Source organism: Heterocephalus glaber, unplaced genomic scaffold (genome assembly GCF_053883595.1).
Source record: "Heterocephalus glaber isolate CG9 unplaced genomic scaffold, H.glaber_assembly_v1.0 deba00001538, whole genome shotgun sequence".
Taxonomy (NCBI): domain Eukaryota; kingdom Metazoa; phylum Chordata; class Mammalia; order Rodentia; family Bathyergidae; genus Heterocephalus; species Heterocephalus glaber.
This window is the reverse complement of record NW_028258333.1, coordinates 27,922,172-27,938,827: the sequence shown is the minus strand read 5'-3', so window position 1 is coordinate 27,938,827 and position 16,656 is coordinate 27,922,172. Positions and strand designations below refer to the sequence as shown.

The following is a 16,656-nucleotide window of genomic DNA, read 5'->3' as shown; positions in this document are numbered from 1 at the left end:
AAAAGAAAATAACTAAAATTTAAAACATATAAGGGGAGGAGCTGAGAAGTAGGAAAAGGTATGAAGAGAAAAGTAACAAATGTAAGGAAATGGTAAATTATAGATGAAGGTGAGAGAAGAATGAGAGATTGTACCCAACTATTGACCTAACAGCCAAGTAAAGTTAGGTAACACCAAGAAATAACATTTGAAGTGGTATATGTGACTTTAACTGCATATAATATTTTACAAGCAAAAGTAGAACCTTTATACACATAGTTGTAGCCATGCACATATATATACATGTGCCTCTTGGGCTGGGGATTTAGCTCAGTGGTGCTGCTGCCTGCCACACAAGTGCAAGGTCCCAAGTTCGATCCCCAGTACCAAAAAAAATTAATAAATAAAATACATGCGCCTCTCAAAAGTCAAACAAGGAAAACGCGCAGACACACACACACGAAACACAAAGGCCCCCAACTTGGATGCTTTGGCTAGCCTCAGAATGCTGGTGGGTTGCCAGTGCTCCTCCCACTGACAGGGAGGAACCTCAGGTTTCCTGTTGAGATTCTGCCACAGGTTTTGCTATTTGTTCCATCCAGTTCACATCCCTTGGCTTCCCACACTCACAATTTTCAGTTGCGTCCCAGTTTGGCCTAGTGTTTCTCTGGCAGGCAACATCAGTGATCTCTTGTGGTCAGGCGGAGAGACAGCATTCCCATCCTTGCACAATATTCTGATGGCTTTTCTCTCCTCCCATTGATTCCCTGGTCAGTGGCTGCACTTGGTGTTTTTTCTACTGAGGTTTGAACTTTTCCCAAGATAGCATGTTCACAAGACCTGGTCTATAAGCAGTGTCAGGGTCAAGCGATGCTCTTATCCTTCAAGCTGTTTTCCCATGCTTGGGTTTTCCCCATATCCACATATTTGGGGATCTCAGTACCTTCTAAGCATCCTGTGAGCACTGCTGATTCTAGACTGCCTTGATGCTCTCTCTCTTTGTTCTTCTTAAGTTTTAATGGGATGAAAGAATGAGCTCCAATCTTCCTATTAAGGATAGAAAAATGTTGTTTACTTTGTCTTACCTAGGAATGACATACAGTAGCTGTGGATGTCTCTGAATAAGTTTCTTAAACTCCTGAGTAGGTTTTATAATATGGAAATGGATATAATATTGTCCCCTGAGGACTGATGCATATTAATGATAGTAACAATTTAAAAAATTCCCTCTCACATTAGAGCTAATTGTTTCATTTATGGGTATTTTAAGGAACTTATTTTTCCTCTTGTTCTTTGCCTTTGAAAATTTCTCTTTGTGTCTGTGTGTCCTTTGAAACATGACTATGTTTATGTATGGCAAAACTCCTGGTGAAGAGAAAAAAGTTTAGAGAGAAAGCTTAATACTAATGATGAAAAAGTTGAATTATCTGTGGTTTTTAATTATCTATTATCTCACTGGCCTAGTGAAGCATATAAAATCAAGAATTAATGACATTGAAATTAATGGCAATTTAAAATGCTGCACACTTAGGCCATTAAAGATGAATACAATTTTCATGGTGGTCTCCTATCAGTACTCATTCATCACCAAGGACATCTGTTGATTCAAAAAACGTAAAAGTACTCTGAGCTTTTGCTGGCCTTATGAGATGCTTTTATATCAGCATTGCACCATCAGTAATTATGTGTATATCAAGGTCCATCTACTTTTATGAAGCAGGCAATGAGCATTTTTGAAAGCAAAATGAGAAAAATTATTCTTTTACAAAAAAAGCAAAGGATTTTCTATTTCTACTAAATCGTAGCTTCGATTGGTGTAGATAAAATGTCACAGAAAACCAGAAAAGCTGGTTAAAACACCCTCCCCGTCCCTCCCCGCTGACCAAAAAAAGGTTTGAGAGCCTCAAAAAGCATACAGTGCACCTGAAACTTTCTGCCTCAAAAAAGGACACAATGAGGTTATTCTTGAGCTTGATATTTTATGGCACTTTCTGCTTTGAGGCAGAGCTAATTTATAAAATCTATGGGGCCAAAACACTGAGCAAGTAAACATAAAGTGACAGTTAAGAGTCTGAGGATCTTAGGAGACCTTAAACTATCTTATGAGTTGAAAAGACAAACATTGGAAGCTAGGATCTGCCAGGAAGAAGGAGTTTTAAGTAAACACCATAGCATTCCAGTTATATCCAGGAGGGATATATCTCAGAAGTAAGGGTATAATGGAAATAGGCCTGCCTTCATAAAGACAAAGACCATCTTCAAATAGCTCAGTCCCTGGAGAGAAAATAACATGATTTGTTTATAGTATCACTAATGCAACAGGTACAAGAAACTCCTCTCAAAAAGACCTAGGAAATAGCCTCAAATTATTGCCATAATTTTCCATACGCAGATGCCCTGGATTTTGGGATCATCACTGGCAGACTTGAAAAAATGATTCATATATTTAAAAAATAAGTGATGAGATGGATAACTTAGCCAAAGAAATTTCAGCATAATAAATTGAAAATAAAAGCTCAACAAATCAGTAAAGGAACATGTTACAGTTTATATCTAGATGCCCCACAAAAGCCTCATTTACTCATAGGTGTTGGGGAGGTGATTGGATTATGGGTGCATGATGCTCATCAGTGGATTAGTGCACTAATGAGTTTATAGCTACATGTGATGCTGGGAGGTGGAGCCTTGGAGGAGGTGGGTGTGGCTTGGAAGGCTCTTTCTCTCTCCCTCTCTCCTCCCTTGATCCCTCTCTGCTTCCTGCCACCATGCCATCAGCAAGCCTCCTCTGCCATGTCCCTCTGCCTTGCTGTGCTACCTAGGGTCCCACCCACTATGGTCTGAAACCTCTACAAACTGTGAGCCAAAATAACCCTTCCTTCCTTTAATTTGTATGTGTCGGGTATTGTGCCTCAGTGAAGAGAAAGTAGCTAAGACAAAACAGATGAGAAAGTAAGTGAGACGACTATAAACTGGGAGGTAGAACAATGCAAAATATCCAGTATAAAACAGAAAGAAAACAATTAAAAATACAGGAAAGTGTGAATACACTAGTGGAACATGATGAAAGGTCTAATATCTATGTAAATATGTCAAAGAGGAAGAAGAGAGAAATGGCCTAAAATCTTTAAGAGTAAAATAGTTTTCTAATGTTGTAAAAAAAATTAAGCCATAGGTTCAAACAAGCTCCACCAAACCTAAGCAGAATTAAAAAAAAGAAAAAGCCAATGCATACAGTAGCCAATAACTAAAAATCAAAGAAAAAAGAGATCTGAAAAGTGGCCACAGTAATAAAAGACATAGTAAATAGAGGAATGTAAAAGTAGAAAGAATGAAGGGGAGAGCTGATTTTGTTTTAGGAAAAAAAATGTCACCATGGAAAGTCTGGAAGTTAAAGACTCCAATGGGACAAACTCATAAGGATTCCCCACAGTTTTGTGTTTTATCTCCAGTGGGTCAGCTAGGTTTTCATGGTAAATATCAGATAAAACCATCCTTCTTCTTCTGGTAAGGGACTGGGAGCCAGGAAGAAAACCATTTGAAATACACCAAAGGACTCTGTTTTTCCCAACAGTGCCTGTCCCAAGAAGAAACTATTTGCTCAAAGCCAAAAGTTCTGGAGCATTATTATGTAACAGACCTTGAGGAAGGCAATACCCAGTTTCAACCACTCTAACTGTCCTATCTCACCTATGGGGGTCAGAGAGGAATTGAGAAGCACCTGTGAAGTTCATAGTACAGGGACATACTCTCATTAAAAGACTGAAACCTCAATGGTTTTGCCACCTGGTGCACAAGAGCAAGGACCCAAGTTCAATCCCCAGCACCAAAAAATAAATAAATAAATAAATAAAAGAACGAAACCTAATAAAACTGTAGAACAATTACCTTCCCCAGCACCTCACCATCACATTACTAAAGACCTATCAATAGCAGTTTCTTTTACCTGTATATCATATCTGGCTATTAAGGAAAAAGGAAAACATTAAAAGCCAAAAACATATTGATGAGACAGAGCGAACATCAGAACCAGACATAGTAAAGATAATATGATTATCAGATGGGGAATTTGAAACAACTATGATTCATATGGTTGTAATGGATAAAGTAGATACTATGGCAGCATCCAAGAACAGACAGGCAATGTATGCACAGAGATACAAATTCTGAGAATGAACTGAAAGAAATCACAGAAAACAAAAACACTGGAACAGAAAGGATAAATGCTTTTGATGGGTTTACTTGTAGATTTGAGTAGCTGAGGAGAGTATCTCTGATCTTCAGAATATTTCTGTAGAAATCACCATTGAAAATCAAAGAAAATAGAATAGAATATCAAAGAGTTTCAGCAAAGTACATTACACTTTATTTTGGAGATGTTCCCCAAAGGCTTCATGTGCTCACGGTAAGGCTTTTGGGGACAATACAGCTGACTTGCTGTTGGAAGAGATAGATCATGAGGGGGGTAACCAGGACAGTGTATCTCCCTTCTTGACGTCTCTCTCCGCTTTCTAATTGCCATGATATAAGCAGTTTTTCCTTCACCACGCCCTCTATCATGCTGTTTTTTCTTTGGCCCTGGCTGGCCAGGGACTGAAATGTAAGCCAAAATAAATCTCTTCTCTTTTAAAACATAGATGTCAGATTTTGTGTCTCTACAATGAGAAAAAGTGACTAAAGTGTAGCATATAATTAAACATGTACTGGAAATATTAGAAGTAGAAGAAATAAATGGAAGAAATATTTGAAACAACAATGACTGAGAATTTCTACCCACAAAGTAATGTCCAAACCCAAATTACAGAAGCAGGAAGCTTAGAGGGCAGTAAACAGGGTGGATGCAAAAAACAAAACCAAAACAACCGCAAACAGACCCACAGAGAAAAAAAAAAAAAAGCCAGATCTCAAACCAATATCAAACAAAGTAAACACTATATCCAGGCATATAATTTCAAAACCAGAGAAATTAAAAGATAAAAGGGAAGTCTTGAAAAAAGCCAGGGGGGAAAATCCACTTTACCTACAGAAGAACAAAGATAAAAGTTAATCTGACTTTGCCTCAGAAAAGATGCATACTAGAAGAGAGTGGAGTGAAATAGAAAAATTAGATACAAAACTCCATCAACCTAGAATTCTGTATCCTGTGAAAAATAGATACTCTCTCAGATAAACAAACTTCAGAGAATTTGTTGCAAATAGATCTATCCACCTTGCAAGGAGAATGAAGAGCACATTTATAAATAATATATGGATCAAAGAAGGATTTTTAAGAGAAATTACAAAATAACGAAATAAATGCAAATGAAAACACAAATTCTGTGGAATGCAGTGAAAGCACAGATTGGAAATAGATTTATAATATATTTATAATATTGAATGCATATATTAGAAAAGAAGAAAGCCTTAAATCAATAACCTAAGCCTCCACTTTAAGAAACTAGAAAAGAAGTCCAAATTAAATCCAAAATAAGCAAAGAAAGAATTAGAGCAGAAATCAATGAAATTAAAAACAATTGAGAAAATCAACAAAACCAAAAGTTGGGTATTTAAATAAATGAATTAAATTTATAAGCCTTAGCTAGGCTAACCAAGAAAAAAAGAGAGAGGGTACAAATTATTAATATAAAAAATGAGAGGACATCACTACAAATCCCATGGACTTTAAAAGGAAAATGAAGGAATATATTTACATATTTGATAATAGAGATGCAATGGAAAAATTCCTTGAAAGCCAGAATCTGCAAAAAAATTATTCAAAAAGAAACAAGCCACCTAAATAGGCCTATATTGCTTGAAGAAATTGAATTAATAATTAATAATCCCAGGTATGAAGGACTGGTTCAACATTCATAAATCTATTGACATAAACAATCACCTCTGCAGGCTGAAGAATAAAAATCACATGATTATATGAATAGATGTAAATAAAAGCATTTGATGAAATCCAACACATTCACAATTAAAATAAAAACTTTCAATAACTAGGACGAAAAGAGATATGTATTTCTTTGTTGATAAAGGATATCTATAAAAACTTATAGCTAACATCTTCCTTAATGGTGAGAAACCTACAACCTTCATACTTAGTGGTGAGAAATCTGAAACCTTCCCATGACAATGAGTAGTTCATAACTGGGTGATTAATCTTAATTAATTTATTATCTTTGATAGCAGAATTATTAGTTTCACAGATGATTTGATCAGTCTCCAAATACAGACCAAATTTAGTTATGACTAACATTTAAAAAGTGGAATTATCAAGTGAAATTCCATTTTAACAAGTGTTTTTTTCAAACAGCAACAATTCAATTTTTATTCAAAAGGATTCCAGAGACTTAAGCAAAAAGGCTATGCAAACTGAAAATCCACATTTGTTGACATCTCTAAGCTTGTTAGAATGAGCCCTGATTAAACTCATTACCATCATTGTTCTAGAGAGTAACAACTGTATTTGCAGCATAAAAGGAAAGAGTAAAGATGGTAACAGAAAAAAGCAGCCTGTGGACAAGAAGTTCAAATACAAGCTAGGGACTATAGTAGGTTCTTTTCTTAGTTCTGCCACTTATCTGTTCTGTGACGTTGGGCAAGGGGCAAGTCTTCAGTGCCTTGGTTTTCCTCTTCTGTCAATGAAACTGTCAATATCTGCTGTCTACTAAGAGCATCCTTTTGCAATGGAATATGGCTTTGATTATGTAAAAAAAAAAAATATGTCTCAGACTCTTAACAGTAGTGATTCCAAGCAATGTACGAAATGATATTCTACAGGGTTAGGGAGAGACAAATGGTCTAATGTAATTATATGTGTAAGTATAGCTCATGCTTGATGGAAAAATTAATATTTTTTTAAATCATGGGTTCATAATTGTAAAATATAGCTACCACTACAGATTCAACAAAACCTGATTCACAAGCGTATGGAGTGTTAACACTTTTTCTCCCTCAAATGAGTTTTGAGAAGGCCTCAACATGACATTTAAGCATTGGCAGTGAGAAAAAAATTCAAAGCTAGAAGTATATGACTTGAATATGATAAATTCAATAGATCTAACTTCTATTTTTAGGTGTCATACTCAATGGGAACCCAAATATAATGACACATTTATTTGTGTGTCTCTATTGCCATATAAGGACTGATCCAAAATTACAGTGTGTGTTTAAATAAAATTATTAAAGGATATATTGTGGTTAATTCCCCTCAAAATACTTTCCTATATTCAAACATACTTATCCTACTGTTCTTGCCACTTTTGTAAGCAGTTCTGGAAGAGCTCGTTCGTGAATGTCTCTATGTGATGTGATAAAAAATATAACGAATGCTATTGCTGAGTGCCAGCCAATAGAAAGGCAGGCTTGTAAAAACATTACACTGTTCTGATCCATCTTATTTACCGGATCTTGTACGGTAGGACTTCTGGCCTTTCTCCAAAGTCAAAATGACCAGGGAAGGTTAGCATTTTGAATAGATTTAGTACATTGTGGCAGCCACATCGGCACAACTAAAGCCACTTTTGGAAAAGGACTTCCAGGACTGCTTCAGAAGAGTTATGAGATGTGAGAGCTGTGGGATAAGTGTGTCTGAACCAAGGGGAGCATTTTGAGGTGGTTAATGGCAATGTATCTTTTACTGTAATAATCTTTAAAAATTCAAACATTCATCATATTCTGCATTCATACTGCTTATATTAAATATGAAGAGTATTATACATTGTGAAAATATAGGAGATCACATAAATAAAATGTCTATGGGGACCAGAGAATTAAAGAAAATGGATGAAATGTGTGGTATTAAGTAATAGGGAGCAGCAGTGAATGTAGCACACTGGAGAAATCAGGACCCCAAAACCAGCAAACAGGCAAGCAAATTGCTAGTCACAGTGTTGTCATATCTTTTGGTTTTTCAGGTATATTTTGTATGTGAATTCTCAGATTTCTGGCATTTAAAACTTTAGATCATTGTACAGATCAAATAAAGCATCTCTGTGGGTCACTATGTAAACCCTATTTTATGCCATGAAAGTAGTATTAAAAGATCATGCTTACTCCTGTGTCCAGGTCCTCAGATTATATACAGCTGGGGAAGGCAGCTTATACAGCAGCTGCAGGCCTGTCTCAGTAAGGGTGAGGGCTGAAAGCTTGCTAGGTATGGAAATAAGACACTCAGATCCCTCCCTTCCTGATCTTAGCCACTCCAGGGTCCTTCAGAAATGCTGCAGTATCCTCTGAGGTGGTTGAGCTTGGGGGAGGAGCACTACACTGCCTGAGTTGGTTTGATAGCCAGGGAGGACACCGAAGTTGGGGTGCAAAGTGGAACAAAGGGAAGTGAGGGGGAGGCCCAGGCAGCTGCTGGCCAAGCCACGCCCCTCCCTCCACCTGGCAGGGGGAAAAATCAGTTGCTCCTAGTCTGTCTCATTCTGAATCTTCATATGTATTTATTTCTTATTCCAGCAACAGATGGAAGTTTTGTAAGGCATATATAAAGTGATATTATGTACCTTAAATTATCAAGTATAGTCTTATCTATCTTATCAAGTATACTCTTCTGCTATTCAGAATAATAGCATAATCCTAAACTAATCTGTGTTCACATAGAAATCTGATCTGAAGTTCTAGGGAAATAACATGAATACGGTAAAAAGGTAGAGTAACTTCCTTATGAGACCATGCCTTATGAGACGATGAAAGGAAGATATAGTGTTCCTATCATTAGGGTGAAAAGATTTATTGAGCTGGCAGGACACATAACACCTTGGGGTAGGAGAATGGATAGGGTGTGTGGAGGAAATTACATTTCAAAATCTTTATAGGACTTTTTCTATGTAATAAAATGAAGAAAAAACCAGATTGTACATTATTACACCAATTTAGATAGTTCCAGAAATAAGTCATTTCCTATCTTTGTTGCAGAAAAAAACATTATCATAATGATCGCACAACTGAAAACAAGATATGAATAATTATGAAGTCTCTCCTGGAAATCAAAGTAAAATGTAATTTCCTTTTTGAAAACTTTTCGTGAAAAAAAATCAATTCTTCTAATGACATTATGGCAATTGGACTCCATCTAAAAAAATCTCTTATTTTGACCAGTCACCTCTTTTACTGGTCACTAGTCATAGTAATCCTTTTAAAAAATTTTATGTTTTTATCTTTTTAACAGTCTTTATTTTTAAAGCAGTTTTAAATTCACAGCAAAATCGAACACAAAGTTCAGAGAGTTCCCATAAATCTTCTGCTTCCACAAATGAAAAATCTTCTCTACTAGCCACATCCTGCAGCTGAGTAGTACCTTTGTTATGATTAATGAGCCCACAAGGGCCAGAGATGTAGCTCAGTGGTGCTGCACCTGCCTGGTGCCGCAAACAAACAAAAACAGTGAGATTAATGAGCCTACAGAAGTCCATACTTTAGTGCTCACTCTTAGTATTGTGAACATTCTCTGGGTTTTTACAGTTGGATAATGTCAGGTAACCACAATTAGTGTCACACAGAATAGTTTCACTGCCCTAAAACCCTTCTGTGCTCTATGATTTAGTCCCCCCCCTTGTTCTTGCCCCTGACAACCACTGATCTTTTTAGAGACTCCATAGTTTTGCATAGTTACACTTACTGGAGCTATTGCTATTCCTCAACACTATCACGGTAATATGCAAAACTCTTTAGATGATATAACTCATTGAATCTACTAAAATCTTATAAGGTAAATAGAAACATTTCCTTTGTATAGAACTGACAAGGTAACTGACTTGGACAGACTTAACAAGTTGTAGGAAGTACATAACAAATAGGGTCAAAGCCATGTTTCAGATATATATGTAACTGTCTTTCTCTACTCAGAGTCTATTCTCATTATCTCCACAATATTTTTTATTTATATGACTTTCTGCTCAATGTTGCTTAGCCTGGCATGAAGGCTAACCAAAGCCTGATTCCTCTGTTTCACCAAACTTTTCTTGTGTTACTCTGTTACATTAATTAGTTCTTCGTGCCAGTCGAATTATCCACTCAACAGACTAAGTACTTTGTATCTTGCTGACTGCTTTCCTATCATTTCCAATGTCCATATGTAAGTCTTTTGAAATCCTCAGCCAGTCTGAGTTCTGGCATTTGTGTTAGACCAATATCTCATCACCTCTTATCACTTCAGTGATCACATCCTACTCTGAACTTGCATAAAATATTATTCATACCTCTCATTCAATATAGGAAGAATACTCTAAATTTTCATTTTTATTTTCATACATATTCTCCCACCCAACCCTATTTCTTCTTGAGATGTGATATCATTGTCTTTTATGACTTTGTGTTCTACCCAGTAAGTGCTGGATGAAGTTTCTTACTCCCAAAGAAGGCTCTGCAAAGGTGTGTTCATTCATTCGTGAACGACAATGAGGTTTAGTATGTGAAGAATAAAGTGAAATAGAAATATGTCTAAGAAAGCACTTTGACTAGGTATGGTTACTAATATATGGGAGCAACTGGAAGCAAATGAATCAGATACCTGGTATGACTTTGTGGGAATTAATTTGACAAAAACAAAGAACCCGAAAAAGTCACTGAATGGTGAAGCCTCAAAGAAAACTTTAGGCTTAGAAACTTGGATGAACAGAAACCATGCTAAAAAGAAAGAAAATACTTCTTTCAGGCACTATGGGAGTTCTCAAGGACAGGATCAGAGTGAAATGAAGGAAATGACCCCACTGCCAAGGCAGAGAGTCTTCATGACACCAATTCAGAAGGACAGTATCAGTGCTATGGATCACAGAGAAGTACAAGTCACCAATAAACACATGAAGAAATTTTCAACATCTCTGTTATGGCTTGTGTTTAGATGTCCCCCAAAGCCTCATGCTTTAGGTGGGACTTTTTCAGAGGTGGATGGATCTACAGGGTGTGATGTTGGAATTGATTCATGGTGCAATGCTGGAATTGATTCATGGTGCAATGCTAAGATCAAAGGTATTAGAATTAAGTGTGTGAGTCCTACATGCCCTAAGTAGCCTGGATAAGATATAAGGAATAGAAAGAGCTATGGTTGTCCCCTGCTTGCTTGCTTTGCTACCTTCTCCCCAGCATGAGCTGTTTCTCTTCTGTGATGCATGTTTGCCATCCATCCTGCCTTGGAGCCTGCTGATTATGGACTAAAACCCATATTACAATGTGCTAACTCCTTCATAACTACAGAGTATCATGAGGAGATGGGACAGGGTATGGGGGGAACTGCACCACTGGAAGGAAGCTGTTGGAAGAACATACAAAATAGGATATATAATCAAATATATAAACTATGAAACATAATTCATGATCTCTTTTCCCCTAGGAAAATGTAAAAATATATTTAAAAATAAAACAGGAAGAAAGTATAGGCAGAGACCTACCTTGAATGATCATGCCACTCGTGTCTATTTTCTTATAAGGGTGAATTACTGTCACTCTGAGGCTAAGTTGATGGGAGGAAGGAGAAGGCTAAGATCAATTTATAACTCCACAGGTATGTGAGGGAAGAAAAAACTAATGTAAAACCAAAAACTGAAGAACTTCTAGTAGCAGAATCATTGATCTCAGAAATCTCATTTGTGCATTTGGGGAAAACTTTGGGGTGTTTGGCAAACTGTAATCATAATAAGCTATTAGTCAAAGAGAAAATTAGACAAAAGAGAGAAGAAAAAAATGTTTCATAGAGATTTGGGGATAATCTTAAACCTCCAGGTGCAACATAGAGTTGCTAGTGGGGACTGAGACAAACACTTATTTTGAAATAGGACACCTAGCCTCATGGGAACAAAAGGAAGGTATTCTCAGGCCTTAATCCATGACCTGTTACCCCTATCCATGACCTGTCTTTTTCCTTATCTTCCCTTGCCCACAATGTAGAAATGAGCCCAGTCATTGTCTGAAGGACTAGTTGTGTTATAACAGCAATTGCTATTTCCAAGTCAAGAATAGGCATGGCTCCACATTTTGTACTAGAAAGAAATTCCTTAAAACAGAAGGAAGATGTTTCTTTGAAAACACCATACTCATGACACAATGGAAAATTACCAGACCCTACTTCACCCCAGTGGCACCATGGAAAATAGTCCCATCCTTTCATTAATGAGGCAGTTTGATCTCCACCACAGTTCTGCCTCCTTCAGCTTTTATTCTCCTCAAATTAAAGACCTTTCTCATTTTCTCTTCTTTCTCAATAAAAGGTTTTGAGTGCAACAATTTGTGAGATTGCCTTAGTTTGAATTTCCTTTATCACCTAAGCGAGTTCCCATGTGTGTGCTCTATCAACTTCTTCAGGAGGCTCTAGGATATGACGTCTCTTTGGAGGCACAGAAGCTTAGCTGAAAGATTGTTGGTCTGAGAGTAAGTTTCTGCGGAGTTCTGCATTCCTATCTTAGCCTTGATATGCCTATGATCACAGATTAACTCTATTATCTGTGGAAACTGGCCAGTGATCTCAATTCTTCCTACTGTACAATTTGGAAAAGGGATTTGTAGGAATAAATGCAATCTATTTTCTCTCCTAGACTCTTCTTCTCACCTCCATTCTTATATTCTTCATATTTTTGAATCTGTAAAATAGAGTACGGTGTAATTACTTCCATTTAATGAATATGTATTATACATCAGGTACTGGTGAGAGATATCTTACCAGTCTTATTTGATATCTTTTCATCATCCTTACAAAATTAAAGAAACTGAGGCTCACAGAAGTGAGCAGACTCAGGTTATACAATTAGTAAAATGACAAAGGTAGAATTTGACAGTAGGCAAGTTTAGCCTTAGAGCTAGTTTATAAGCTGAACAAAAAAGCATGAGTTAAATTCAGCTTTAATAATCAAAAGACATCACCTCATTTGGCTAATCCTCAGCTGCACCAATACCATGTCACAAACAGTGGGCAGGCAGCTTCTAGCAACTTTATGGAAGTTTCAAATAAAATACATTTGCTATGCAGATTGCCTGGCTTAGCAACAAAAAGCAAACAAAATCCAAAGCTTTAGGAGGGATCTTTGAAGATAAAAAGCTTTTTAAAAGGAACAAATCATTCTTTTAAATGCTATTGAATGAGTTTCCAGGAATGGCTGTTGTAATATTTTAAAAGAAAAAATTAATGTTCTTTCAAGAAACACAAGATTGCTAGAAATTTAAAGGAGTATGATTAAAGTAACTCTCCAAAATGCCTGCAGCGATTCACGACGTCCCAGGTGAAAGCCCTGTGGAAAAAACAATTACCACCAAGAGCCATTTATCATTCATTCATTCATTCATTCATTCACTTACTCAAGTTCTTTATTGCTAAAGTGTTGAAATCCACTAAGAAGTGTATAAATCATGCAGGGTGATTTTAAAGAAAGAAAATAAACACCAAAGTAACAAAAGAAATATAACAATTGCCAGGTTATCTTATAAGACATCCTGAGTGCCCTTCCCTGACATATCTTCCTTCCTTTAGGGGTTACCTAGTGATTTCTTTGTCTTTTTGTTTGTTTCTTTGTGTTTTTGCTTTACTATTGAAAAAAGAAAAATTCTGAGATTTCCTAAAATTAATTACAAGGCCTGGGAGGAAGAGAGATGGAGAAAGGTTAATTAGTTAACAGCCACACTGAAAACAACAAGGACTTGAAAAACTTTCACTCAAATCCGAGCAGACCCCTTCTGCCCAGAAAGAACAATTTCTTCTCAAGGACTGTGCTCCTCTTCCAAAGCTTTTTAAGTGTTGCATTGTCTTCCCTTTTTATCTATAGCCAATGTAGGTTCAATAGAAATAATCTGTGGTTTCTCTCCCCAGATTTTCATTATAAAAATTTTCTTAGCTCCAGGTCCAGTAGACATTTTTCATACTGATCTTTAACTCTGCGGCTGTAGTTGTGGGAACTTGGCCCAGGACTTGGTTCTTTTCTGACTAGCATCTATAAGGGCTCACTACACCCCCCTTTATTTTCAGAAATTCCTTGGTCTCCAAGAGCTTTCATTTAACACTACTTATGTGTGCATTCTTACACAATATACACAGATTCTCTTGACTAATCATGGGGTTTCCTCCCAATAAGCTCATTGTAAGTTAAAATATGACAAATTGGAAATGCATTTAATACACCCAGCCTAGTGAGCATTATAACTTAGCCACATAGTATTCTGTAGGGTGTGGATGCTTTCTTTTTGTGAATATGACAATGAATGAGAGCTCATGGCCGCTATTCAGCATCTTGAGTATATTCTTATGTATTATTGGCTTAGGAGAGGATCAAAAGTCAAAATTTAAGTGGATTTCTACAGAATGTTTATTAATTTTGCACCATCTTAAACTAAAAAAAATAGTTAAGCCATTATACATGAGAAACTCACTGACATATCTTCTTTTGATTATTTTGGAACTCTATATAAATGGGATCATTGTACATACTTTTTCTGCAGCTCATTCATTCCTGTGTTCCAGAGTCTTATTTTTCCACTGTACCTCACTCCATTTACATTTCATTTCTTTCTTTGCCTTCTTTTTTTTTTGACATCTGCTTAGTTTTTTATTTAGTTAAGTATAAAGGTAAAGACCCAGTTAATTCAACTCAGTAGATTGGTCAAGGCAAGACACTTGACTACACAATAGGATTTAAAAAGCAGTTGGCTTTGTAGTAGTTCTCTGGTATCACACACGCATACACACATACACACAAATGGTAGAGTACTCTGGATATTGGACCCTCTCCCCATAATCTTATAATGCATTGTTCATAACTAGCAATATTTTGGAAACTATAATTGAACATGGCCAAATTAAGAGATGTCTGATAAACTTTATAAAGCATTTGGGAACTTCAGCTGTATTCCCCAAAACATTGACTTTAAACTATAAAAAAACAAGAATTAATTTAAAAAAGCACAACAGACTTAACAGACATATTGAGAAAAAAAAACAAACTGTAATTCAATTTCTCCTTTTTTAAATATGACTGAGGAAAAATTATAAGCAGTAATAATACCTACATTTTAAAAAGAAACATTAACTAGATGAATAGGAATAGGGGAGTATACAGTATTATTGCACTCCATGAATGTGCAGAACTCCAAAATGTGCCAGCACTAAAAAACTATCTTGCATTGAGGTTTTCCAAGAGGTACAACAAGCCTGCCAGAAAAGAATCTGGTCTGTACTAACAGCTTGTTGTCTTCAGCACAGGCCTTCATAATGTCAGTCATGCTGCTCTTGCAAAAATTCCTTAATGTAAAAGTTTTCAGTGCTGACAGGTGGGGCTATGATCGATGATGTGGGATTGAATCCATATGCACATTGAGCTTCATTTCACTGTCAAGAATTTGAACAAGTTGTTGCAAGGATGGAAGATGACCAGATTCCAGCTTAGACCACACAGGTACATCATTTAAAGTTATCTCAAATGCACCTGTTGACATACACTGGTTCTCAATCATGTTGCTTAAGAAGAAAACCATCATACATGCATAGACCTTATTTTCTTGGCCCCACTGCCAGATGCTCAGAGCTTGCATGCCAAAGAGAGCAAAAGGATCCTTGCCAACAATTATTAAGGCTATTAATACTAGTTTGAAGATTGACAGGAAAAATGCTATGTGTCTATAAATTGGTTGTGGGAGGTAATTCTCTCCTTCAATTTGGATGTCTGGGTACCGCTGGCTAATAACCCTCATGTGCTCCTCAAACACCCACCTATAACCTCAAGAAACACAAATCTGGAGCTTGAGCAGCGGCCCCGTGGCATACTGCATCTTCAGTCTCTTGCTAGGCACGCTGCCCAGATTGGCCGACGCCTCGCTCCTGACCACTGCCCTCAGAAGCAGCAGCAAAAGCCTCATCTTAACTGAGACAGCCACTTCGGCCGCCTTCTCTCTGAGGCTGCAGCCAGTCCAAAGCCTAGGTGCGAGCTGCTCCCCACTGCCTTTCTTTGCCTTCTTGGCAGTTGGGATTCTGAGCCTTTCAGACTCCATTCTGCGGGAAACTATCAAGGGCCCCATGTATGGGATCACATTTGTGACAAGCTCATATTTCACAGAAATCTCTCACTGTTCTCATCTCGCTCATCTCATCTATCGCCGAGTGCTGCAGGGCTATGAGGCAGGCCTGTTAGTGGGAGATACTGGATTTTTCTGATTGGCATTCAACAGCCATACTGGATCTTCTTCAAAGATCTTTAGGCTATAGAGCAAACCAACCTCCCATTCTCTCTCCTTGGACTAGAGATTTACTTGCACCAATTTCTGATAATTTGTCTCACTTTCCTGGGCTCCCTCCTCAGTTTTTCTTAGACAGACAGCCATTTCCTGTTGAACCCAAATCCTGGCACATTTAATTCTGCACTGGTGTCAGCTTCTCAGAAGGCTTAGGTAAACACACTCAGTATTAACCATGATAATCATTTTCTCCCCACACACTGTCAAGCTTCTTATCCTCTTTTGCCTTGCTGATCTTGCTTGGCTAAACCACTCATTTGGCTACATGAGACAGTTTCATTCTTTGAGCCTGATTCCATGCAGGGGAATGTGACTAAAAGAAAACTACAGGATACTGATTAGTCTCTTTTAAATTTGTCACCCTAGTGTTTCAAACATTCTCTTAATATAGCCAGACAATTACTATTTCCCTGGTCAATCACTCTTCTAGTTTTGAGAGAACTATGTCAGATTTTCCCTTCTCTTTCCCAAATTCTGACGTCTTTA

The 16,656-nt window shown here is 37.1% G+C and overlaps 1 pseudogene; it reads right to left on the bottom strand.

The window, feature by feature from the left end:
- Window positions 1-15,147: 15,147 nt before the first annotated feature.
- LOC101719236 (thioredoxin reductase-like selenoprotein T pseudogene) lies at window positions 15,148-15,804 on the bottom strand (annotated as a pseudogene).
- Window positions 15,805-16,656: the final 852 nt, after the last annotated feature.